Source organism: Sciurus vulgaris (genome assembly GCF_902686455.1).
Source record: "Sciurus vulgaris genome assembly, chromosome: 13".
NCBI lineage: Eukaryota > Metazoa > Chordata > Mammalia > Rodentia > Sciuridae > Sciurus > Sciurus vulgaris.
Window position 1 is genome coordinate 16,961,614 of NC_136474.1, and position 27,144 is coordinate 16,988,757.

A 27,144-nucleotide genomic window follows, 5' to 3' on the forward strand; every position below is an offset into this window, starting at 1 on the left:
TGTGTCACAAGAGCAGTTAAGGGAATGGCCCTTCGAAGAAGCTATTTTTAAAGCATTGCAACCTCAAACTTAATTTGTATTAACATGATGCAAATACCATAAAGCAAGCATGAAGGAAACCTTTACTACTTCATTGATACGCTTTTCAAAAACGGAAAAACAGACAAACGTGACCCCCGTTCAAATATAAAATGGTATACCTGTCAAAATTGTGTGTAACTCGTTCATGGATGAGGGAACCGGTAAGATGTTAGGAACGTTTCGAAGGAGAATTTGAAATTCAGATTTAGTTGCTAAAATAAACTTGCCAGCAGGTGTAAAATTGTTCAATACTCTAAAATAAATTGTAGTATTTTGGGCGTGTTTCGTGCTATCTTTTCTATTAGATGAAAATAAATTCTACCTGTTCCAGACAAAGTCCGTTTGCATTGTCAGGAGCAGAAATGATCTGAGTAGCGACTCTCTCAAACAAGAACGAGTCTGCATGCGGTCTGTTGTCTACACATTAACCTCTACCCCTAGAGAGCTTACCAGAACCATTGCCCTGTTAAGCCATCCTATGTTCCCTCTCCTTTTAAAAATATGTGTGCAGGGGTGGGGATATAGCTCAGTGGGAGAGTGTTTGCCTAGCATGCATAAGGTCCTGAGTTCCATCCCCAGCACTGGAAAAATGTGTGTGTGTGTGTGTATATGTCTACAGAACGCTCTCTCAGGGGTCAGAGCCTTCATTTACTCCCAAGGATTGTATGACCATATAATCATCCCAAGGCTGACGTTTAGTAACTAACATTCTGCCACTGCACCAAGATTGAAAAGAAGTGTTGGTAACATCACATATTATTAAGAACTAGAAATTAGTACCTAAAGCAAGTTAAACTCCAACCTATAATTAGATGTTCTCACAGTCCCAATTAGAAAGATCACTGCTCTTTGAACCACATTTTATTACCCGTATTTCCACTACAGACTCTAAGTTTCCATCCACAGAAAGCAGAACCTTCTTCACATAGCTTTAACTTCTTTGGTGGTAGGAAGATAGCGTTCAGTTTCTGCCTTTATTTTGACTAGTGACCTCCACCCAACACTGACAGAAGAGTGGAAAATAAATTGTGGACGGTGGAGAAAGCCGTATCCAAATGTGCTATATCCAGGGCAGAAGGTTCAAAGAAGAGTGAAGGATGGGGAAGAGGTCACATGGTCCCTGCCCTAGTTTGGATTTGGAGTGTTCCCGAAGGCCCAAGTACGGCCAGTCTGTGGTACTATTGGGAGGTGGTGGGACCGTTAGGAGGTGGGGCCTAGTAGGAGGAAGCTAGGTCACTGGGGGTGTGCCCTTGAAGGGGACATGGCAGCACTGGTCTCCTCCTCTCTCTCTCTGTTTGCTTCGTAGCCATCACGAGGTGAATGGACCTCCTCTGTCACACACTCCTGCCACGATGTTCTGTACTGCCACAGGGTCAAGAAACCATGGACCGAAACCTTCAACACTGTGAACTAAAGACCTTTCCTCTTTTTAAGTTGATTCATCTCGGGTATTTGTCACAGTGAAGGAAAGCTGACTAATAATAGGAAACACCAAAATCTGAGCAGAAAAACATAAAAGTTGGAGTCCAGGGCTGGGTAGAGTGCTTGCCTTGTAAGCACAAGGCCCTGGGTTCAATCCCCAGCCCCCCCCCCCCAAAATAAAAGTTGGAGTCATAGATGACTCGATCAGTGTTCAGAGACACAGAACAGCTATGAATATTTTGAAATTAAGAGTTTAACACAGAGATCAGATTTCATACAATCTGGGGCAGAAGCAGGAAAGCAAGAGCCTGAAAATGGGAATTGAATAGAAAAGTCACTCATCGGCTCTGGTGCTGGTGAACAGGTCCGGATTTGCAGGAAATCTTGACTCCAAGCGGGGTGAGCTCCGGCCTTGGAACAGTGAGGAATGGTTGGTGTGCGTCCATAGGTCCTTGACTCTCAGTGACCCCCAGCTCTGCACCCACAGCTGTGCCCTTGGTGGGTCATTGGGCAACAGAACTGGCAGTTCAGAAAAATGGATGTACATAGAGTGGGAAGGGGTGAGGACAAACTGGAACCTGTGACACCTCTTGTCACTCGCTCAACCATGACCTTGAGGACATACGGCTATGGGTTCTCTTCTGTCTCTCTTCTTTTGGCCAGCTTAACTAGGAGGGGAGATTCAGGGAGAAGTCTTTGGTAATAGACTGTCCAGCATCAATGGAAATTCAAAATCATCTAATGGGAATTAACTCAAAGAATAGGCACGAAGGCCAGAAAACGTAGTGTTTCCAACACCCAAGACCCCTCCTGGGACGGGTTTGTGGTAGCCTGTCCTTGATTTAGGCCCTCTTACCAACCACCTGCTTCAGGAGACCTGAAGAACTCAGCAGTGGCGTACAGGAGCGTGTCCGCAGTCGGCCCGCAAATTGGAGAAAGGTGCTTTGTGTCCACCAACGTGGGGCAGCAATCTGGACATTAGTGGGAAGACACGAATATCACTGTGACCGAGTCACGGTGGCATTGCTGGAGAAGGAAGGAAGGCATCAGGGAACGTCAGCTCTCCATTGGTGGCTGTACCTGTAAGTGTCCATTTCCAAATGGGGGCAAAGTTCTCCTTGTAGCTTCTTTTTTCCTTCACTTTTATTTCCCTTTCTTTTATTTTTGCTTTTCCCCCTCTCTACATTCCTGCTTTATCCAGAGGGCACAAAATGGTGGACGGTTTGATGGATGAGGTTGGTAATAATGGGAAACGATTTTAGGGGGCAGCGTAACACAGTGCAAAGAGCCAGAGGCTGAGGAGCAGGAGACATGGGTGTTCAGATCTTCCCAGGAATAAAAGTGTGTGTGTGTGTGTGTGTGTGTGTGTGTGTGTGTGTGCACGCGCACATGTGTGTGCATGTCACACCCACGTGTGTTCTAGAGAATAGCTTGAAAGATCCACAAAGCACCTTATTTTCATAAAGGTCCCAAGAAATCATGCAATAAGGAAATCTTTCCAAGTTCATTCATTCAGCCTAGTGTTTCTCAAACTACTCTGACTTTGGAACCCCTTTTTGCGACTTCCATTAATATTCTGCAGATGTAGTCCATTTTAGGAATTGCTCAAGATGATATCTAGGTAATTCTTTCACTTCTATGTCTTGAACTTTTCCACTTTTTGCATAAAACTCAAACTCTAATATCAATTGAAAGATCAGTTGGACATGGATCAGCCTGTAAAGAGGTACATTTAATTTGTGTGTGTGTATGTGTGTGTGTGGGGGGGGGAGCATGTGCATACACTGGGGATTGCTCCCAGGGCCTTGCAATAGTACTAGGTAACGGCTCTCCCACTGAGCTACACTTTGAGCCCATTTTAGTTAATTTTCAGACAGGGTCTCCCTAAGTTGCCCAGGCTGGCCTTGAACTTGCAATCTTACTGCCTCAGCCTCCCAAGTAGCTGGGGTCACAGGTGTGTACCATTGCACCATGCTCATTTTGAAAAAATAATGCCTTCTTCCCAGGGCTATTACAAGAGACTCTACGAGGTGCACTTGGTAATGTGAATAACAGGCCATCTTGATGTGTCTCCACTCCAGAGAGGCATCGAGTTAGCTGTATGTCAGTGTTTCTCAGACACAGAATAATCTGACTGAGGAATGTCCTTGAGCTCCAGCAGTAGCAATATATAGAAAAACATTGCCTCCAGCTTGGATTGGACTACATCAGACTTTCTAAGCCAGGATGGCCAACTAGTATCCTAATCTTCCAAGTGCCTGGGACCTTGGCTAGCTCAACTAGCTGAAGGTTGGATGTGTTGGTTCAGGCTGGGGATCAAAATTCAGTTATCCTGTTGAGTAGATCTTGTTACCTTTGGGGTTTACCACTAGGGGTCACTAAAGAGAGACAGGAGATGGTCTCAATATTTCTACATAAGTCCAGAATCCTATGGGCTTGGACCACATGCCAGGTTAGTGTTTCTCTGACACCCGTGCGCACATTAGCCACTCAGGGATCCTGTGCAGGTTGGGAGCTGTGGGTTGCGGGTGGTGCTGGAGAGTACAGCTCTCACGAGCTCCTGGGTGATGTCAACACTGTAGGGGCTGGAGGCCAGGGGGGTGCTGGGGGACAGACTGCTTGGAAGAGCTGACGGTCTCAGGGGGAGGGCTGCCTCAGCCACCTGTCTGGCAGCAAGCCAGCCGTACTTCCATCCTTCCCTTCTCCCCTGCTCCTCCCCTCTCTCCTCCCTCTTCGTCTGCCACTTTCCTCCTCCTCCTTGACTGCCAGGTCCTCTCTGAACTCAGGCTCCTCTGAGACGCCTTCCCAACTACTTGCTCCTGGGGTCTTCCTCATGAAACCCTCCTCGGAAACTTTCTTACGGAATAAGCACTTCAGAGAACCAGAGGCACTGTCCACTTCCATTTCTCTCTTTTTGCATCTATTACGTTTTGTCTCAAGACATGAAGCTAGTTTAGAGAAACTCGGGCCCCTGACATAGGCCAGAGTAGGTAGGTGACATCCGGTCTCAGTGTTGGAGGTTTTCCCTTGTATTCTTAAACCCTGCCATGAGTTCTTTCAGCCCGTGAAAAATCTGCTTTTTTTCTTTTTTTAGAGTTGAGGTAAGAAAGGCAATTGCCCACAAAGAATCTAGAGACTTGTTTTTCCCACTCTCTGATAACTTACGTGGAAGTTAAATGAGTGATTCAGTGGCTCCCTTTGGGTGTCAGAGATTTGAAAACAGTCCTCTTTGTAGATGATAAATATAAAGATTTTCACCATTTTTCCCCCCTAGTTATAATTCAGAAAATTGAAAAATATACGACTTCATTTTTTTTTTTTAAAGTCCTCAAATAATACCACCACCTAAAGATAATGCATGCCTAAAAATTTGGGATGGTACCCTGGTAATGTGATCACACACACACACACACACACACACACACACACACACATACTCATTTTCCTATGATTAGAGGATACTGCTTTCAAATCCAGTGCTTTCATTTAGCAACACGCATTAAAAACCACCCCGTTTTAGTGTTTCCTACACCATATTGTTCATGATCTTGTGGTAGTCTAACATAAACATATTCCACAATATGCTTAATTAGTCCCCTACTGCTGGATATTCAGGTTGTTCCTAATTTTTCACATTAATAAGAAGCTTTTGGGAAAGTTCTTATGGGGGCATATTCACCCACAGTTTTCATTATTTGGGTTGGAATGTCTCCAAGGGGCAGAGTGGCAAGGCCGGAGCTTTCGGAAGCCTGCAGCGAAGCTTGGTCGAGGAGTTTTGCGTGATCACTTACCCACAGCAGCAGCGGGGTCTGAAGGAGTCTGAAGACACTGCAGGAGAGCTGGACCCCCAGGCAGGCGGCTCACCTGGTTGGAGACGAGGCGGCCACTCAAATGCTGCCCTGTGGGATGGGACGATGCCAACGCCTGCACCGTAGAGCCGTTCTGCGGGCCTTGACTTGGTGAGCATTTATGAAATGTTAGCTGCTGTCGTTACTGCTTTTATTTTCCATGCTCAGCATCAGTATCAATGCTTCATCGCCTGGCTTCTGTATCTCCTCCAGGGCCCTCTGTTGGGGTCCAGGGGCCTGTGATGGCTGCTGAGGAGGGACTGTGATGAGGGGGGACCATGTGCTGTTCCCCTGCCCCCAGCCAGGCTCCTTACTAACACTTCCTGGAAATGAAGGTTCCTGAGAACCAGGGCCAATGAAGCTGTGGGCTGTGGCTCAGGACAGGAAGGGCGTGGTGCCTGCTGGGGATAACAAGGCTGTCCTTCAGTCTGGGGGGACAGGGAGAAATGCACATTTCTTGCTGATTTGTGCTGGTGTGTTGGATGGGCACAGTCAATGGGAAATTAAATTCCATGCGATGAGGTGTGTCTGATTCAGAAACTCGAGGAGAGGACCAGTTGCAGACTGGGTTGGCACTCTCCCTGCCCCAGGCCCAGTCGGGACACGGGGCCAGAGGTCCCCACTCCTGTCTGAAGAGAGGCAACCCTGGCAGGAGAGCTGCTGGTGGGGAAGGCTGGCGGCCCACGTGTTGGGATGGAGAAGAGGGAAGAGAGGAGAATGACCAGCGCTTCCCTGGTCTCAAGTGTGGGTGCTTGTGTCCTCCCCGGGACCAGGCTAGGGAGGGACACTGTCCCTGATAATGGCTCCTTTTAGGGAGTGCCATTCAGCTTTGCCCCTTGAGCAAACCACTGCTTCCACTTTCCCAGGACCCAGCGTAGACGGAGACTAGGGAGGAGCTGAGCTGACTTCAGCATAGGTTGGGGACATTCCTCCTCCTCCTCCTCCTTATCTGGAGAACAGTGGAATCCAGGCTGTGGGGGATGAAGCTCCTTCCTGCCAGCTTCCCTCTGCCTCTGTAGAGAGGGGCCAGGCAGGAGGACAAGGGCCACGGAGGCAGAGGGCCCCATGTGGGTTCAAGGGCAAAGCCACCCTGGGGGCAGGGCCACAGCGCTGCACCTGTGGCTCTCAAGCTCACTTGGGAGAGTGCGCACACTTCTCGGAGAACTTTCTATCCTCTCATAGTTCAGACAGTAACCCAAGTGGCTGAGAAAGACCTCTCCCTATCACCTAAACTAGAGGTCAGCAAAGGGTCTTTGCAAAGTACCAAGAGATTTTTTTTTTTTTTTTTAATTTTGCAGATCATTCAGTCTCTGTCACCATTACTGAAGTTAAAGTCCTGAACGGCCACATGCCGTGTGGAAACGAGTGGGCATGGCTACGTTCCAATAAAGCTTTATTAGCAAAAACAGGAAGCCGACTGGATTTGGTGGTGGCCCATAATCTGCCATCCCTGGTGTGACCTCCTAGAACTTTAGGTCTATTCTTATCAGTGTCAGAAATCAACTTCTTTCTTTCCGTAAGAAAATATTTTTAGCTGTAGATGGACACAACACCTTGATGTGTTTATTTTTATGTGAAACTGAGGCTTAAACCCAGTGCCTCACTAGGCAAGCTCTCTACCACTGAGCCACAACCCCCAATCCAACTTTTTCTTAAAAATGCTTTTTTTCTAGAGATTTCTTCCTATGTGACAACAGTAGTCAGCGTTTGAAATGGAGGCGCTTCATGGCTTCTGTGAATATTATTCAACGCGGGTCAGGAAGAACAAAGAAGCAGCTTAAACAGGATGGAAGATTAGTTCTCACATGAGGGACACTGACATTGGACAGTTCAAGGCTGAGTGGAAGTTTTCTGGTCTCCCCAGGGGCCCAGGTCCCTTTCTTTCTTCTGCAGTGTTCTCAGCCTGTGGCTTCCAACTCATGGTCCAACATGGCCACGCAAGTCTCTCGTCATTGGCCAGAATTGTCATTGGCCAGAACTTAGTTACCCCACTACACCTAGCTTCAAGGAAGAGCGAAAAATGTGAACCTTTCAGTTGAGTAACACTGTGTCCAGGAAGAGTTTGGGTTCTTCATGAAAAAGGAGGACAGGGACCCCCACAATCCTGCTGTTCACCTGCAATCCCAGCTACTCAGGAGCCTGAGGCAGGAGGATCCCAAACTTGAGGCCAGTCCGGGCAATATAGTGAGACCCTATATTATAGGGTCACTATCAATATAGTGAGACCCCTGAGACAGGGGTGCATCACAGGGCTTGCCTAGCATGTGCAAGGCCCCCGTTCCCCCCCCCCCCCAGCCCAGGAAGGAGGAGACGGAGAGGAAGGGGGAGGAAGGGAGGAAGGGGCAATAAAGCTGTTGGAGCCATTCGGAGGGGAAACCAGGCTCACTCAAGGATGACATAAAAAGACACAAGCAGAGCATCTTTTTTCAAAATGTTTGGGACCAGAAGTCCCAAACATGTTTGGATTTTGGAATACTTGAGGTGTAGGACTATTTGCATAAACATAATGAGATGTCTTGGGGATAGGAGCCAAATCTAATCTAACTGCGAGATTCATTTATGCTTCACGTACACTGAAGGTGACTTTAGACAGCATTCCTAGGGCTCCTGTGTTTTGACTCTGGCCTGTCACTTGAGGTCAGGGGTGAAATTTTTGCACTTGAGTTGTCCTGTCAGGGTTCCAAAGCGTTCTGGATTTGGGAGCATTTCAGAGTTAGAGTTACAGGTTAAAGATGCTCATCTTATAAGGATGACTCAGGAGAATTCCCATGTAAGAGATGAAGGACTACAGGAATGATAGGCTGTGCATGGGGTGGGGGCAGGAGGTGTTTAAGAAGTGACATCTAGTGAGTACGTAGTTGACAAGTGGGTGTTTTTGGTGGAAGAGAATTCCCAGCAGAGACCACAGCACATGCAAATACCACGAGCCTGGGAGAATTAGGTCCCACCACTACCTGGCATTGTTGGCCTGGAGTGAGTGCAGGGAGCAGAGGCTGGGAAGGCGGGAAGGGACCAGATCCAGGAGTTTAGGAGTCATGTTAAATATTGTGAGAATTCCTGTAATCCCGGTGGCTGAGGAGGCTGAGGCAGGAGGATTGCAAGTTTGAGGCCAACCTCAACCACGTAATGGGGCCCTGTCTTAAAATAAAAAGGCAGAGGGTGGTGGCTCAATGGTTTAGCATCCCTCATTTTCCTAGTGTTGACTTTCAAGTTCAACAGGGACTTGTCAGTGGATAAGCCCTTTGGTTGTGAAGAGCAACCGCAGCGGGCTCAAGAAGAACGTGAAGAAAATTGTTATTGCCCAAGTGAAAGGGGGAACCTGTTTCTCAAACCCGTGCTGGTGGTGGGTGATGCGTTGTCTCGGGGCCTGTGCTGAACTTACTCCTGATTATAATGCCTCATGAGGCTCTGAGCTTGCAGTCTCCAGAAGTTGAGGCTCCCCAGCTTCCTGAGTTCCCACCTGGACATGCAGCCTGCTACTCTGGATCCCCGAGCCACCCCGGATCCCAAGAAGTTGACCTGTGCTTTGGAGGTCACTGTTGCACTTGGGAGAAATTACAAGCTTAAGACAGAAGCAGACTCACTTCCTTGTAAATCAAGCATCATGGAGGGGGTTTCAAAGCCCAAGGCTGAAGGTCACCCCTGACACGACGGGGCTGTTTTCCTTGCTGTATATTTCAATTATGCAAGTAAAACTGGGAGATGGATAATAAACCCACCGTAGTTGAGAGATTTGTTCTTGGAATGTTCTAGACAGATGATGTGAGCAACACTCTCATCTTGATTGAGAACCTTGCCCCAAACAGCTGTCGGGGACCAGAGCATTAATGAATGTGGATCGGAGCAAAACATACGGATGGAACACTTGGAAAGTCCAGATCTGTTATCCATGTCCCTTTGACACCTCTGGCCACTGTGCACAGCTGGCTTTATCTTCTTGCAGCAGACTTGCCCAAATGTCACATTCCCTTGTGGTTGCAATGTCACAGCGGCAATCACAGAGCCCCTTGGGAGGCCTGGTTATCTCGATAGGAGAATTCCCGACACCCAGCTGCAAGCTCGACGCTGCAGGGATGTGATTGTCCCATGATAACCTGGGCCACTTTGTTCTCTGAATGCTCCCATCTCCATCTCATTTTCTGGATGCTTTTTTTTTTTGTTTGTTTGTGAAAGCCTTTATGTCCAGAAAAGTGCCTTAGAAGTCACGGGGGCTCTGCAAATTAAAGGGAACGAATTTAAAACCACAGCTCTTTTACCTACTTCTTGAAAACAAAAAAATAAAAGCTGACATCTGGTAAGTAAGAAACTTCCCCTGGAACCCAAGGAACTGACTTTTATTTTTCTCATCATGAAAGGGACGGATCTCCATTGGTGGCCTTTCTTATTTACGCCACACACATGGCGATGGATCCGCATCCAGTTCCTTTAGTGTAAACAGAATGGACGGTCTTTTTCTGTAGAAGTTAATGAATTGAAAAAACAAAGCTGTTCTGTATACCCACTCCTTCCAGACGGATAAAGGCACTACAGTGTTCAGAGACTTGGGCAAATAGTTGCATTCAAATTAATTTTGCCCCCTTCGATGTTCCCCCTCCCCACTTCCCACCACTCCCTTCCCCCATTCTTTTTTTTTTTTTTAAAGGAGAAAAAGAGCCATTTAATCACCTTATAAGGGCAGAGAGCATTAAGGGAACAGAGCAAGAGTCATGAGCCTCAGATTTTATTCTTGGCTCAGATGGGGACTCACTGGGCGATCCGGGCTGTCCCTTAACCACTGTGTGCCTCTGTTGATGCAGCTGTGGGTTGGGGACACAGATCTGTGTGTGTGGTACTCTGTGCAGCCTTTGGTGACAGGTCCAAGCCAAATATGGGGCCTGTTTTACATGGTGGGCCGTTTTCATTTGAAAAATGTCTATTTGCAGTTTGGGAACCGGGAGGTGACCTGTTGGGTCTTAGCCGGGTAACTTAGCTGCCCCAAGAAAGGTTCTTGAGGATCCCTGATGCGGGGGAGTCAGGGTTGCCCCGGCCACCGCGTGCCCAGTGTCCGACTTGGTGAACACACAGAGCTCATCACAGTGTTGGCCGTTTCTTATTGGTAAACTATGGGGTGACTTTCCTCTGCAAAATCCACGTGCTGTTTCTTTCCCATGGTAGATGTGAAGAGCAAAAAGGAAAAGGAGGGAGGGCATTCAGCTGGCCCCAGGTGGTATGTGGAGATCCAGTCAAGCTCTGCACCTGGGTGAGGGGCCTCTGGGATTTCCCCCTTTCCTTTGGGATTTTATTGCACTGGCCCATCCCATTTGCCTGAAGGCCATTGCGGTTCCTCTGTGCTGGTTTCCTGGAGGGCTGGGTCTCAGACAGAGCGTGAGCGGAGCTGAGGACACCTTCCCATGAGCGCCTGAGCTGGCCCTGCGGTTTCTTCCTGTCCTTGTGCCCAGGGCTTTCCCTCCCTCTCCTCAGTGACTGCCCAGGCCTCCGCTGACCTGGAAACTTAAGAAATGTCTTAGGAAAACAGCGAGGAGATTGGCTTGAGGAGCCCAGGGACTCAGACCAAGAAGGGAGGCCCGTGAGTGTGTTCTTCAGGCCGTTGTGGTGGGTGTCTTTGAACTTGAGTGGAGTCCATCACCGACTGACTGCAGGGTGTTCAGAAAGCCAGAGCAATGACAGATCTTAGTGAAGCTGTGGCATAAGGGCCTCCTCTCGTCCTTCTCTCTCCTCCCTAGATTTCTTTGTGCTACCTAGGAGCCCTTTTGGATCTGGCACCGATGGCCTTTCCGAGCCCACCTCTCCCACCCTCCACCTCGCTCCAAACAACTCCAGGTGTGTGGCTCTTTTTCCTGAACTGATTTCTTTCCCTTCTTCCTCCTTTCTTTTCTTTCTGGTGAACTCCTATGCCTCTCCAAGACCCAATTCAACTCTGTACTGTGCCGAGCCTCCCCTGGAGGCTGATCCCACCTCTGCTTGAAGACGAGGTTACCCACCCCTTGCTCTGAGCTCCCCAGGCCCCTTCTCTTTTAGAGAAACCACAGCACTGCAGGGAAGCCCCCTTCTCACGTGCCCATCTTCCTCACTGACCTGTCAGCTCTTCTTGGGCAAGAAGATGGTCTTACTCATCTTTATGAAGTTCTTTCCTAGATCAAGGCATCTTTATGAAGTTCTTTCCTAGACCCCCCATGAGCCAGACACAAATGCACGCACTCAGCTCTAGGTGAAGAGCCCCAATCCAAGGCTGAAGTTCCCCTGAGCCTGGGGTTTTTTGAGCACCAACATGATGCCACCTGCAGAAAATTCCACGCCAAGAATTTTTTTGCGTGCATGAAATTATTTGAAACACTGTATCACCAGGTGCAGTCACCTGTCATCCCAGAGGCTCAGGAGGCTGAGATAGGAGGATCTTGAGTTCGAAGCCAGTCTCAGTAACTTAGCAAGGCGCTAAGCAACTCAGAGAAACTCTGTCTCTAAATAAAATACAAAAAAGAACTGGGGATGTAGCTCAGTGGTTAAGTGCACCCGGGTTCAAAAACAAAACAAAAACACTACATAAAATTACCATCAGGTTATATGTATAAGGTGCACATGATACTACTTTTTTGGGGTACCGGAGATTGAACTCAGGAACACTCGACCACTGAGCCACATCCCAGCCCTATTTTCTATTTTATTTAGAGACAGGTTCTCACTGAGTTGCTTAGCAGTTTAGCACTTTGCTTTTGCTGAGGCTGGCTTTGAACTAGCAATCCTCCTGCCTCAGCCTCCCGAGTCACTGGGTTTATAGGTGTGGGTCACCATGCCTGGCCAAGGTGCACATGGAACAAATTTTGAGTTTTGACTTGCTTCCCATCCCCGAAATATCTCCTTATGTATGTGGGAATGCGCTGAAATCCAAAAAAATCTGAAATCCACAAGGCTCTTGTAGTCCCAGGCATTTTGACTAAAAGACATTCAGCCGTTATTTCTTTAATTTGAGATTTTGAAGATGTCTAGCAGTGGACATTGCCCACAGGCGTCTTCCGTGTTGGGCACACGCGTGTTTGTGACTACTGAAGAGGAAAGCCACTCTTCAGGGAGAAGGGCGCCTGGCGAGTGGACAGGTGAAGGGACACCTGCCTGCCACCACTCCGCAAGGGATGCTTCAGTTGGCAAACTGCTCACGGCACCAAGCACTCATGGCAGCGTGATCCCGAGGCACTGTCCCCCTCCAACAGCAGCCCAAGTGGGCATTGTTATTATTATTCCCGTTTTGCAGGTGTGGAAGCTGGGAATGAAGCGGTTGGCAGAACTGGGCAGCTGGTAAGATGCCGAGCGGCTGTTGTGGCCCATTGAGGGGGTGCAAAGCACCTCAGAGCCCGGGTCCCCAGGCTGCCTGGTGCCAGCACCTCTCGAGTCCCCTCCCCACTGCACCGTCATGAGCCAGAGGAGCATGGGGGTTATCACAGCAATCATCAGACCAGCGTCAGGAAGTGCATGGCAGGTGTCAATCACCGCCGAGTCTTCGCTCATTGACTCCTCTCCACGACCCTGCGAGGGCCATGCAATCACCATCCTCATCTTAGATGAGAAACAGAGACACGGAGGTTAGGAGTTTGCCCAGAGGCCGCAGAGCTAACAAGTGGCAAACCTGGAATGGAAACCCAGACAGGCTGGCTCCAAAGACCACGCTCCTAACGACCCTGCTGGGCAGTCTCCCAGGAATCCGGGGATGGGGATAGCTGTTCAGACAGGAACCAGGCTGCAAGAGCATGAAGAATTTGGGGTTCTCAGGGACCACACCCAGGGCCAATCCTAACGCCCATCGGCGTCTTCTAAGACACTCGAGTAAGTGACGCCGAGCCGGCCGTCGGTACAGAGGCCGCTGCAGCTTCTTCTGGAGGATACTCTCAGACCCTGGGGGCCCTGCTCTTGAGGGCCTGCTGTGCCCCCAACTCAGCCCCTCTCCACGTGTCCCTCTCTTGCCTCCAACAGCCTGGGCCATGCCCTCTTCCTCCACCTCACAGTTTCAGCTGGTCACAATGACCTCCAGCTGCCCAGCCCTGGGGGCCACCTTTGCATGTGGACTCCGTCCTGCTCCCTCGCCTCTGTTCCTCCTCTCTCCTTCAGCTCCCACTTACCTGAGTTCTTTTTGCCTTTTCTGATTCTCTCTGGAAGGACTTCCCTGGCAAGCCTGGTCATTTCTTGCCCAGGCCTCACGTCCATGTCCGGCCTGTGAATTCCTTAGCCCAGCTGGGCGGGGTGCCTGAGCCGCCTTGGAAAGACACACGGGGACAGAAGGGCAGGGTACAGAGTAGAGGAGACACATGGGCAAAGAAACTGCCGCCAGGCTGCCTCGTTGTCAGGGTGGGGCCAGGTGGTCCCCGCGGAGGAGGCCACAGAGCCCCGTCACCAGGGTTGGGTCCGTTACCATGGAGTGCGAATAGCTTCCTCATTCCCCATCACTATCTGACTCACTCCAGGCCCAGGAAAAGTCACTCCAAGACTAGCGGCAGGAAGACACTGCTGGCTGGCCTTGGCTACACGTGACTCTGTCGATGCCCTGCGTCCCCACGGAAAGCAGATGGCACACACAGGCAGGGTGACTGAAGAGAGCCCAGCACTACGGGTAAAGCCCTGGGCAGGAGGAAGGCAAGCCAGCCAGGCCTGGTGACATATCTTGGGACCAACAACACGGCAGAGCCATGACCACAAGCAGACCCAAAGGGCAGGCTGGAATCTCCTTGGGAAAGACTGGGGTCCCCACTGGGCTTCCGGTAAAGGAAGGCAGCTTCTTCCCCTGTGACTCAGAGGAGGCGGCCAGGAAGGTCGTCTCCACCTCCCGCCCTGCTGCCGTTTGATCTCCTGCCAGTGCCTGCTGTGCCTCACCTACACTAGAGCCAGAGGGCAGGGGCCCCAGAGAAGCACCATGGGGGCCAGTCTCCCAGGCCCCAGAAGAGGGCAGAGAAGGAAGCAGGACCCAGGAGGGCAGCAGAGGAGGCTCAGCATACCTCCCCTGAAAGGCACTTGCTGCACCCAGGGACTGCCTGACTTCGTGCCCAAGGAAGAGGCCTCATCCCTGCTGATCGCATGCAGCACATTTAAAAACGGTTGAATGACACATCATCTTGTACGTATTTATGGAGTTTGGTATGGTGTTTCCATACATGAATACAATGGATAATGATCAAATCGGGTAATTTAACATATGGTAAAGTAAAAGAAAATGAGGGTCTTGGAGGCCCTCATCCTAGACCTTTGACTGTGTTTTCCCAGGATCTCGTGAGAATTTCCATTTCTGCGCAGCCCACTGGAATAGTCCCGTGACACTAAAAAGACGTGGATGTTGGATGAAAGGACTCACTGTTCTGCTGAGGGGACACAGCAGGAAAGGTGGTGTGGACCACCCAGCCAGAGGTGGAGGGGACAGCCACCTCTCAGAGGGCGGCAGGGAATCAAGCAGGAGGCTTCCAGAGCATAGGCACAACTCTGGAGAGAAATGGGACTAGGGGAAAGGCTGAAAGGAAGTCATCCTGAACTGCCTGAAGTTAAGCTTCTGTCGTATGGTGGAATCGAGTCTTCAAACAGAAATAAAGTTTTACATTAAAACAATTTTAATTGCATGCCTGTCTTTGGGAATGGTAAATTCTGTAAGCACAGAAAATTCTGTTGCTGCTGTCTTAGGTAGAGGACAGCGCTTGAATTCAGAGCAATAGAGCAGCTTTGGCCCTTCCCAGGACTGCATTTCCTTTAGGAAAGAACTCTCCCGGAAGGAGCATGTGGTCCTGAGTTGAAAGGTGTTAATTGACACAGTGTTCAAGTCTATAAAAAGTTGATGATAGAATAAGATATGGCACTCGGGGAAAGTTGCTTCATTATTTCATCTTTGAAGGTCCCAATGAAGGCATGTTTAGATTTAGAAAAAAATACCTCCCAGGGAGTTGAAAATGTACTGGCCTCAAGTATCTGTCTCCCCATCGCTCGGAGCATGTTCACACAAAGAGGAAACCACGAAGTGTGCTTGATGTTTGGTTGTTCTAGAAGTTGGTGGGAGGTGGGGAGGTGGAAGGTCCTGACATGCGCCTCTAATTTATTTCCTCCTACTTTCCCAAGAGTGGGAGAAAAAATATTTGTGAACTTTGTGTTATTAAAGGGTTCATGCTGTCTGTCTGCTTAGCCCTTACCTCCAGCCCTGTTGGGGCTGGACTAAGAATGAGCCTCGTCTCTAGACTCCTTCAGTCAGGCTTACAGATTCCCACTCTGTGTGGTCTACAGAAAGCCGTGAGTGAGCGAGTTCTTGTTCTGAAAGACTCTGGGTATTTGCTGTGTCTTTTATGTGTTCCTCCTGGTGCATTGACTGCTCTTCTCTTGACAAGCCCAGAGCAAAGGCCCCGACCTCGGCCAGGGCCTCTCCTCCCCACACTCGCTCATCCCACCCTCCCTCTCCTACCTCCATCCTTCCCTTCCCAGCTAATCCTTCGCAGGTCGTGGTTGGCTGGTGTCTTCTTCCCAGCCCAGAATCCCACACCCTCCTTGTCTGCTGAAATGGACAGTGACGGGCCCATGACGTTCTTCCTGGCTACTGACCTCACGCTTGACAGCACACACTCCACGTCTCATGAGATGAAAACCCCGCCCTTCGGTTCTCCCTGGATGGTGGTTTTCATGTCACAGATCCTGAAACCAATGCAGTCATGACCAGCATTTTTAAAACAATGAAATAGAAGAGAACTGAAAATATCGGACTGTGTTGCATAACTAAAATAAATAGGAGACCGCTGTTGGAGCTCTGCCTGTGTACACTTCGGCGGTGTGAAGCATATTTCTTATTGTGGATTCCTAGGAAGCCAGGGTGACTGAGGGCACAGTCCTCCATTTGCAGGGAACCTTTCCCTTTATTAAGTTTATTTTCTCAGGCATTGTGTCACAGCAATGGAAATCTAACACATACTATTCTCTAGATATATCCTTTGTGATTGACATAGTTCCCTTCGGGGTTATAACAGAGAAAGTTAAATGAGAATTCAAGGAGTTAGGACTAGAACAGAACAGAATACAAACCTCAGAGACTATAGTATATTGAAGAATTTAATACTACATCCTAAGTAAAAGAATATATTTTTGATGGACATACCAATGAAGCAACATTCTAAATGTAACCCATGTGTATGTCTCATGTGGTCCAGTTTTTGACAGCAGCATTCAGAGAAAACGTACCTGGTAGTCATGGAGTACTTAGTGACAGGGCTATGCCCTGAGAAATGCGTTGGAGGACAACTTCTTCACTGTGTACACGTCCTAGGGTCCACAGTGACTCAGATAGCTCCATCTCTCCACCTGGGCTCTGGTTGCCACCAAGAGATGCAGGGAACACAAGGTGCTCCCATTGCCAGGGTAACACAGCGGACTTGTTTTTTATAAGTAGAATGAATGCCCTCTAAAATAATAATAAAAAGTATTGCACACCAAATGCAAAAACCAGCAATGCAGTCGCCTGTTAAGATGGTCAGGTATCACGTGCTGTGTGTGACCGTCTGCACAACTCTGTCATACGACTGCCAGGGCAGGTGGCGCGTTTCCAACAACATCACCATAAGCGCATGCGTAATGCATCACACCAGGACATGACATGTCAGCCATGTCACTAGCCAATGGGAATTTTCATCTCCATCGTAATCTTAGGGGACCGCTGTTCATATACGTGGATTTACTGGCTGAGATGTTTTATGGCCTAACACCATTCTCCATTTCATACGCTTTGAAGAAGCATTGAATTAAAGAAATTCATTTTTAGAAACCTTCCCAAGCATCTTCTTTAGAAATATTTTTCCATCGCAGAGTTCAGTACAGGGGCTACCAGATGTCTCTCCCTTTTCCCACCCCAGAGCTCCCTGGTGGCTCCTCCAGTGACTTTCTTCTTCAAGAGCTCTGCTCCCTCCCGCTCTGTGCTACATTGGTGGCCCCTAGGACTTCCGTTTCCACTTGCCCCCATGCCACCCCTCTCTGGGACAGCCAGAGCAGCTGGAATTTCTACACCTCCTCCTCCTCCTGGTTCCCTGTGGATAAAAGCCGACCACAGGCCCTCAGAACAGAGCCGTTCTCTAGCTTCAACACAAACCCGTGGACTGTTCCAGAAGATAAAATTCTCTACCTTGTTAGCAAATCAGTGAGGAAGGATTACTCAGTAATTGATGGCTGACACTAGTGGTTAACTCTTTGGGAACAAATGTTACATTTCCTACCTCACGCCGAAATACATTCCAGATGGCTCGAAAAGTGTAAAACAAAAGCCTAAATGAACTAGAAAAACGCAGATGGATATTCATCTAGTCACAGGGAGGCGAAGAGAGGCATCATAAAACCACAGACCCCGGCTATCATTTCACAAAAACACACAACTCTGTGTGTGACAGAGTGCCACAGAAGCATTTAGAGATGAAAAACGGAAAGATACTTCAACAGCTCCAACCCATGAATGTTGATTCTTGCTAACTTATGAAAAGGTGCTTACGAGTCACTGTGAAAAGACAGCCCGCAATAGGGAGGGGGGACAGCTGTGAACAGACAATTCACGGACAAGTGAAAAACAGCAACTGTATGCATACATACTGGTACCAGGGCTGAACCCAGAGGTGCTTACCCACTGAGCCACGTCCCCAGTCCTTTTGGGTTTTATTTTGAGACAGGGTCTCTCTGAGTTGCTTAGGACCTTGCTGGCTTTGAACTTGAGCTCCTCCTGCCTTCGCCCCCCAAGCCGCTGGGGTCACAGGCGTGCACCACGGTGCTCAGCCAAATCGGCAAATAGTAAGAGGAACGTTCGGCTCACGACAGCAGCAGCCCTTCACGGATGGCTTGTCCTGGTGGAGCAGGTGAGGAAAGCCGTGACCAGGTGAGGAAAGACATGACGGAGTCCTGGGAGAAGGCTGATAGCCACATGGGTCGAGCCTCAGTGCACAGATGCAGCTGCCCCAGAAGACTTGAGGCCAAGTCTCCAGAGGTGGTGGTCGCGGGCTCTCTCTGGAGGGTGCGAAGCCCTGGACACAGAGAACAGCAGGACCCTTGCCTCACTGCTGACAGCTGCTGCTGCAGATTGTCTCCTGCAGCACTTCGCATGGGGCCTGGGGAAGGGCCCAGCGTCCTCCCAGCGTTCTGGCCTGGCATTCAGAAGCCACCTCTGCAGTGGGCCTCTCCTCCCCACCTAGAGCCCCACAGCCTCTACAGCAGAAGGGTGAGTGTGACTCAGCTCTCATCTCCTCTGGTCCTTCCGGGGAAACACAGGCACCAGGACCCCCATGGCTGGCAGCTGCCCGTCTCTGCACCCTGTCCCCGCCTTGGGCGGCAGAGCCATCATGGAGCCTGGGTGGTGGCAGTTTGCTCTCAAGAATCCCTTTTGCTGGGAGCAAAGCAACCTGAACAGTCTTCAGGGCTCTGCCTGGCCTTAGGCCTCTGGTCTACCTTCCCTCCACGCCCTGCGTTCCCACTGCCAGACCTACCCATTCCCGCACCACCTGAGATCCTAGCGTGGAATCGGGAGCCAGCTGGAGAACAGAATGGTCTCTGGATCTCCAGCCACCCCCAGCAGGTGGGATGCCTCGGCCTTCACACTTCAAAGATGAGTGACATGAACCCCAAACACTCTGAAGACCTTCCCCCGGGATAGAGGACAGTGGGTGATGGGCATCAAAACACTTAGGACAAAGACGCTCCAGCCTTGCAGCACAGCAGGGCAACTAGAGGTTACAACGAACCAGCACATAGTCTACAAGAACCGGAGGAGGGGAGTGCCAAGTCCTCAAATACCCAGAAACAGTAAGGGGACAGAAATGCTAATGATCCTACCTTAGTCATTACACATCATGCACAGGCATCAACTACCAGACCCACAAACGTGTACAGTGATTATGTCACTTAAAAGTAAAATAAAATAAAATGTAATTATTAAAAACTGAACTTCTCCCTAAGATATCATCTGTGTACATAAGGAGATGAAATTATTTTTCCATATGAGCTGTTTTCATTGGAAGTTTTTTGAAAAGAAACGTTTGTAGGAAAAAATGTTTTTTAGTTGAATTTTATGTTCTCTGAGTTGAAGAGCTTTTCTATCAAAATTCCACGTGTGTGTTTCTTTAGAGCTGACGTGATTTCCAGGATTGCCTTTATTTGTCCAACCCTCTGTGCGGACAGCCTGGCCTGTCATCTCCCTATCTAATCATGGGTAGGTTGGAATAGCTAGCGAGATTAGTTCAACCTTCCAGACACCTATCAGTTGAAATCAAAGGTTGTCTTTTAGCTGGGTGCTGTGGTAGGCACCTAGGGTTCCAGCAGTTTGGGAGGCTGAGGCAGGAGGATCACAAGCTCAAAGCCAGCCTCAGCAACTTAGCAAGGCCCTAAGCAGCTCAGTCAGACCCCTTCTCTAAATAAAATATCAAAAAGGGCTGGGGATGTGGCTCAGTGGTTGAGCACTCCTACATTCAATCCTAGTACCCTCACACACAAAAAAATGGTAGCCTCATTATCCATGAAATCTCATCTGCTTGTCCAGACAAAGCTGCTACATCCTCCAACTGTTTCATGCCAATTGTCCACAGGGGTGCCTGGTAATATATCCATCACTGATAGCACAAATGGTGGTCATCCCAATCTTACAAGGACAAGATTGTGCAGATTTTGCCATTATCTACAGCAATCAAAGTGCTGGTTTTTATTTTTATTAGCAATGAAAATACATCCTGTCTCTAATAAAGTGATGTTGAAGCTACATAATCAGAACTGTTAGTAGCAATAGAAAGAACATCCATAAGACCATTTTAGCTCTAGCCATAAGTGGAATCTAGGAAGTAAAAAGTGGCAACGATTCTTTGGGTCTTCGAGAACTTTCTTCTGTGGGGAGAGCTTCTCGGCTGCAGGTTGCAACAGGCCTGAACTTTCCCAGCGCTCTGGGATCACAGCGGAGTGCTGGTTTCCAGCTCTGGCAGGATACTGACCATCCTGCTTGATCGGATGCTTGAGCTGGGTAACTCAGGTCCCCTCAGCCCTCGCTTTCCTCAACTCACTGGTGGCTCCTGCAGCCCCACTAGTTGCAGGAACACCCTGAGTCCACAGGTGGGACGGGCTGGAAGCAACAGGCAGTTAACATCCCCTAGAGTCACCCTCAGCCAATGACGCAGAGCTGGAGGGCAAATACCCCAGCTCCATCCCCTCGGCAGGAGGACGACTCTTGTAAGATCTCACAGAAGTTCCCAGAAGGGCAGAGGAGTCACCCATCCACGCAGGTGTCTCTCTCCTCTCTGCCTCTTTTCCTTACGCCACGGCCAGCAGATGAACTTCCAAATGAATTTCTTTCACATGAATCTGTGTCTCAAAATCAGCTTCAGGGGCAACCCAACCCAACAAAGGTGGTGTTAATAGAAATCATATCTATCTATTGACAGGCCTTTGTCCGGGGCAACCCACGTGAGGTCAGTTAGGTTAACCTGAGCTCTTGGTCTACCTAACACACAGTGACTTGAAGTTCCAGATCAGTGAGTAGGAAGACCTCATGATTGCAGCTTTATATGGCTTACTTTAGATCCAGGCAGTCACCACTGGGATGGAACTATGACGTGGCTTTGCTGAAGTCCTGTTCTTCTGTCCCTAGAAATCCTGGTCCTCCTGGGTCATCCTCATCTGAGTAAATGGGAACCCCCAGTGTCCAAGTGCACAGGGCAAATCTTTGGCTTCAAGCTCAGCCCTCTCCTTCTCTTTACCCATGAATCTTTTTTTTTTTTTTTCCTTAAGATAAGCATTTTAATGAAGGCAATGTTTAAACAGAGATGATTATTAAAAGATGAGAAGGAAAAACAACAATATAAGACTGATCATATTGGAAATTGGGTATTCCCCAATTTTTCTGTAATTTATCCTCTTACTTTAAAGAATAAATTTATTCTTTTTTGAGGGGGATACTGGGCATTAGTCCAGGGGTCCTCTACCACTGAACTACATCCCCAGTTCTTTTTATTTTTTATTTTGAGACAGGGTCTTACTAAGTTGTGGAGGCTGGCCTCAAACTTGCAATCCTCCTGCCTCAGCCTCCTGAGTAGCTGGGATTACAGGTATGTGCCAATGCGTCAAGCTTGGAATTTATTTTTTAATAATCCAAACAGCAGGATAAGAGAGACAGCAGCTATCTAGCATGGGAAGCTAGAGACTGGGTTTTAATATCTCAGTATAGGATAGGTGGAAGAAATGCCAGAAGTACATTGTGCATTTCAAATTATGTGGAAACAAAAGCGTTACTGAGACCCAGGAAACCTGGAGGATGAAGGGTGTGTGGTTGGCTCACTGCTGGATGGTGTAGCTTTGAAGCTATGACCATGGTGACACCCAGTGCCAGGGACAGCTTGTTTTTCTTTCCTCTTTTCATTGTTCTTTTTAGTTATACATGACAGTAGAGTGAATTTTGACATCATCTCGCACACACCTGGAGTAGAACTTCCCACTCTTGTGGTTGAACTTGGCGTGGCGTTACACTGGCTGCGCATTCACATGTGAACACAGGCAAGTCCCGCCGCTCGTTCCGCCATCTTTCCTCTCCCCTGACTCCCTTCCTTCATTCCCCTTGGTCTGACCCAGTCAACTTTGTTCCCGCCCCCCATCGGGTGTTAGCATCCACATAGCGCGTGTTTTTGTGAGTCACGAGTCCTGATCCATCACACTCTGTGCAAACTCCAATGGCCTCGCCAGGCCCCTGTGCTGTGCTCTGCTCCAAGCCACCATCACCTGCCACCTGGCTGGTGGCGGGAGCCTCCTGCTTCTGCCCTTGTGCTTCCTGGATCTAATCAGGAGGTCAGTCGACTTGCCCCAGAAAGAGCCAGATAGGAAACACTGTGGGCTTTGCCAGTCCCACGGGTTCCTGTCCCAGTCCCTCTCCTGGGCTCCCGGCCACATCAACAGCCTGGGTAATAACTGAATGGACTCTGGGGTTTGACTTCCAGAGTTTTCGCCTGGCATGGAGCAGCACTCTCTTTTGATTTTATTGACTGTTTAAAGTGTAACAAACTGTGCTTATCGCGCAGGCTGCGCAGAAACAGGAGGAAGGGGGCCGGAGCTGGGGGGCAGGCTTGCTTGACCTCCCTCCTCCTGGATTCGTCCCTGGATAGACAGGTCCTCTGCAACTGGCCAGGCCAGGTTGTCGCTCAGAGTCCACCTTCCCGTGGCGTCCATCTCCCTCCTCTGCAGGAAAGGTCCTCTGGGCTCCCACGCCGTCCTGATCCCATCCCCTGCTCCGCGCCTCAGAGCGCACCCGCTCCTGGTCTGTTGCTTTACCGTCTGACTCTTGTTCCTAAGCTGGAACAGCAGTTGCACAGGCCAGTGATTGTGCGTTCCCAGCTTCCAGAACAGTGGAGTGTGTGCAGTAAGCGCCCCACGAAGTTCTGTTCAATGAATGAGTAAGTGAGCAAGTGAGTGAGCTGTTCTCATTCTTCCATTATTGATCAGAAACCGTCTGTGACCTGCTGGGGGTCTCAGGAAGCCTCCAACTGAGCCACTGGACTCTGCATCCAAACTCAGACCACCTAGAAACCATTTCCTATTGGCTGCTCCTCTGGATTTTATCAGTCACAGGGACAGAGGAAAACAAACCTCCATCTTGGCATGTCAGGTGAATTTGATTCCTGGAGCAGGCAAAGTTTATTTGGGGCTCATGGTTTTTCAGAGGTCTGGGTTCAAAGATGGCAGACCCTGTTGCTCTGGGCCAAGGTGAGACAGAACAGAAAAGGGTGTGGTGGAGGAAGCAGCTCAGGACATGGAACCTAACACTCTGCACAGTGGTGCTACTTTTAGTAATAATTGCTAGTGATGACTGTTTTCTTAATTTAGTCTTTCGTTGTATCACAATTATTTTAAAAGAGCAATGTGCTTCGATGGGAAGGTCTGATTCACATTCGGTCAAATATTTCATGTATGAAGTCAAGTCTATACTTAATGTAAAGATGTTACTGCTGCAGTTTGTCCTTTATCTCTGTTTTTAACCCAAAGGTAGGCTCAGAAGTAGCTGCCGGGGTGCACGCCTGTAATCCTGGTGGCCTGGGAGGCTGAGGCAGGAGGATCACCAGTTCGAAGTCAGCCTCAGCAATTTAGCAGGACCCTGAGCAACGCGAGGAGATCTTGTCTCAAGATTAAACATTCAAAAGGCAGGGGTGGGGGAGCTGGGGTGTGGCTCTGGGGTTAAGCATCCCTGGGTTCAATCCCTGGCCCAAGAAAAAAAGGCTGCGAGTGGTCCGCGGGGCGGCCGAACCGGACCCGCTTGGCCCGCGCGCCGGGTCCTCACTGTCACCGGGCTGGGGCGGGCCGCGCGGTGACACGGGGGATTTCGCGAGCTCTTGCAAACCCCAACGGGGCTGCGTCCGGGGCACACGGGGGAGAAGCAGCCTGGCCCAGCCGCCCGCACACCGCTCACGGGGAGGGGCCCGGCCACCCGCACCCGGACGCTGTCGTTGACAGGGGCGAACCCAGCCTGCGGCCTGCAGCCCTGGACGATCACAGGGGCCGCTGACCCGGGGTGTCCAGCACTACCCAGAGGGGCCACGCTAGCGCCCCACCCCGGTCCACTGCCGCCGGTCACCTCTCCCTGCTGGTGTCTCTGGTCCTCGGTGGTCACCAGCAGCCACCCGGTGCGCGCCCAGCTCCCACCGCGCAGCCCACCCACCCCGTCGTCCCCGCAGTGAGAGCTGCAAAGAACCCTAGAGAGGTCACTCGAAAACCTTTATTTGCAAAGAAAAAATTTTGTTTATGTGATGCTTTAAAACAACAACAACATTATTTTGTTTGGTTCTTATCCAAGCCTTTCAAGTGAGCAGGTTAAGTGTTATTGCCCATTTGGAAGACAGACTCAAGACTCCAGAAGTTAATGACAGGCCCCAAATTGCTCAGAGAGTAGATTTTAAATGTTCTCACCATAAAGGCATGAAAAGCATCCTGCGCAGTGGATATGCTAATGAACTCGGTTTGCTACTCCAGGGTGCAGGCTGTGTGGAGACATCGCCTGGTACTGCCAGAATGGATACCATCCTAATTTAAATGTTATGATTCAAGTGAAAATTCAAAATAAACAAGTAAATAACATACCTCAGGTCACACAACCGGCTCAGTCCCCAAGTCTAGTCTTTGATTCACAAGGGCACATGGTACTTACATTTGCTTTTTGCAATTAGAAGTCAAAGCCATTTGCTGACACTACCAGGTTTAATTTCAAAGCCCACAGAGTAGCTGAGGAACTTCCTGAGGGAAGGAGCTGGGTTTGATTCCTCTTTGAGTTTCCAGGGCCCAGACAAGCCCGGGAAGTAAGTACTTCTTTCATGAATGGATGAAATCATGGGGCAGCTTCAGAATCTGGTGCTGGACCCTGGGACAGGTGACCATGGTCAACACAGGGCAATTCAGAGACCTACAAGCATTACTCATGGTCACAACTGTCATTTCTAGTACCTCCCTGCTGTGATTGGCTGTGATTTGTCCCCCAAAAGCTCACAGGCAAGGAGCTTGGGCCCAGTGTGGCAGTGTAAGAGGCAGAGGAACGCCTAAGAGCCTAAGGGGGGGTAGTTAGGCCACTGGGGCCACTGCCCTCCTGTGAGGTTAATGCTGATCTCAAGCAACACATTAGTTCTCAAGTAAGTGAGTTCATTAAAAAAGAGCAAGACTGGCCTCTCTCCATCCTCTGGCTTCCTGTCTTGTCATGTGGTCTCTTTCTGAAGAACTTCTATTGTGATGCTTTCCACTATAAAGCCATCGCCAGAGCTGAGCAGAAGTCGATGCCTCGCCCTTGAATCTCCAAAGCTGTAAGCTAAATAAATCTCTTTTCTTTGTACATAATCTAACCTCAGGTGTTTGGCTACAACAACAGGAATGGACTAATACATTCCTTCGGGTAAGTACTTTCTCCACCATCATGCTGTGGAAAACCTCCCCAAGTTCTGGCTAAGGTACACACATGTGTCCTACAAGTGTGGAGGGAAGAGGGACAGACAACCTCCTGAGATTAAATTTCAGGCTATGCTAAGGAGAGATGGTGGGTTGACCAGAACAGAGCCAGAGGATGAATAGCTCTGGTGGCCTCATGACAGGGTGGGCAGCCAGGGAAACTGAACTCCAGATGGAAATGACTTTTCCAACTTGCCAGACCTTGCCCTTCAAAAATATGCAATAACCTGTTCTTCCCTTTAGGTGTGCCAAGACGATTAAAGTCCAAGATCCATATTCTGCGGTTCCTTACCCGTGGATTCAACTAACTGTGGATGGGAAAGAGTTTTTTGAAAAAGAAAATTTTCCTCCATACAACAGTGTATGTATTGTTCGAGTCCACTGTATAAAATGGTGTTGTGTTTTCACAGTTGGTCCATGTCCAGTACAGACTGGGGTTTTTGTTTTGTTTTGTTTTGTTTTGTTTTCTGAATGCTTCAGCCCACAGTTGGTTGACTCCATGGATATGGAGCCAGTAGATAGAACAGACTGACTAGTAGTATGTGGAACTGCAAAACTTGAACCAGTGATGGACTTCAGGGAGTAGATCTCTAGCCAGTTGATGGAAAAGAATGTTCTAGCAACAGAGCCCTCCAAGATGGTATGAGCTGCCTAGAAGGTCACAAGGTCTTCAGAATAGAAGAAGCCAAGCAGAGGCAGGAGATCCCACACCGCCGGGACCCCTGCACCCCAGGAGAGAGGTTGGTGGGCAACCAGCCCTGTCAGCCAGGCTTGAGACAGACAGCAGGATTGCCAAGGGAGGCCACTAGCAGGCGGCCATCTTCCCGTGCATTTCTAGAAAGACCTGCTACGTACACCTGGGCCACTTCTGCCCACAGGGAAGAACTCCTGGCATTTACCAAGGGCACAGTGAATGTGAGGCCCGATGGCTTGGGCCAAAGGAGGTGACTCCTTGTTGCCCTATGCTGGGTGGCAAGTCCCGAAACAACAGAGAGCAGGGGAACGGAGGGCAACAGGGTGAGGAAGGGGACACAGGGTCTGGCCTGAGGCCTGGGATCCCACTATGAGACACCAGGCCCTGTGTTACATAAGCTAAGGAGTCAGAGAGACCACCGGCAGCCGGGAGAGTGCATCGGAAGGCAGATGTGGGCAGCCTGTCCACGCAAGGACAGACTTACTGGAGCCCATGTGTCTGGACAGCGGAGTTGGAGTCCTACTGTGTGGCTTAACCCCCAGTGACCTTCAAGTTCTCCGGTTGCTCACCTGTGAAAGGGGCTATGCCACCTTGTGCATCACCTGAGATTAAAGGAGAGAAGTCTGCAGTGGGCTTCGTGTGGGGCCTACTTCCTACTAAGCAATCAGTAAACACTATTATTATTATTATTATTATTATTATTATTTTGAGTTTTGGACTTTTAAAAGCCTGTTCCATCATGTTCATTATCCAAATGCATTCCCACTCTTCAATCCTTTTTACATTCAGAGAGTGGTGAGTGATTGATAGTCAGAGAACCTTCTGGAAAGTATGTTGAGCAAAAGTCTTGGACGAGGCTGAGATCCTCTATTTGTAAGTGGGGTGATGGCCCTATCTCCTCTATGGCTGCTGAGACTGAAGGAAGTCATGCCTCTCTCAGCAAGGTGTGTCCCATGGAAAGACCTCAAAGCACACTAACCATTATCCTCATTGTTATAACAAATCCCATTGTCACGAGACGGTCTCTTTTCAAAGTCCGGAGTATAATATCATTTAAATTTTTAAAAATTTTTATCAGGAACGACCTAGTTTTGGTTTGTTTGCCCATTACCATTTGTTTTCCCAAGAGACAGCTCCATCAGAATCGTACCAGAAAATTGACCAATACTAACA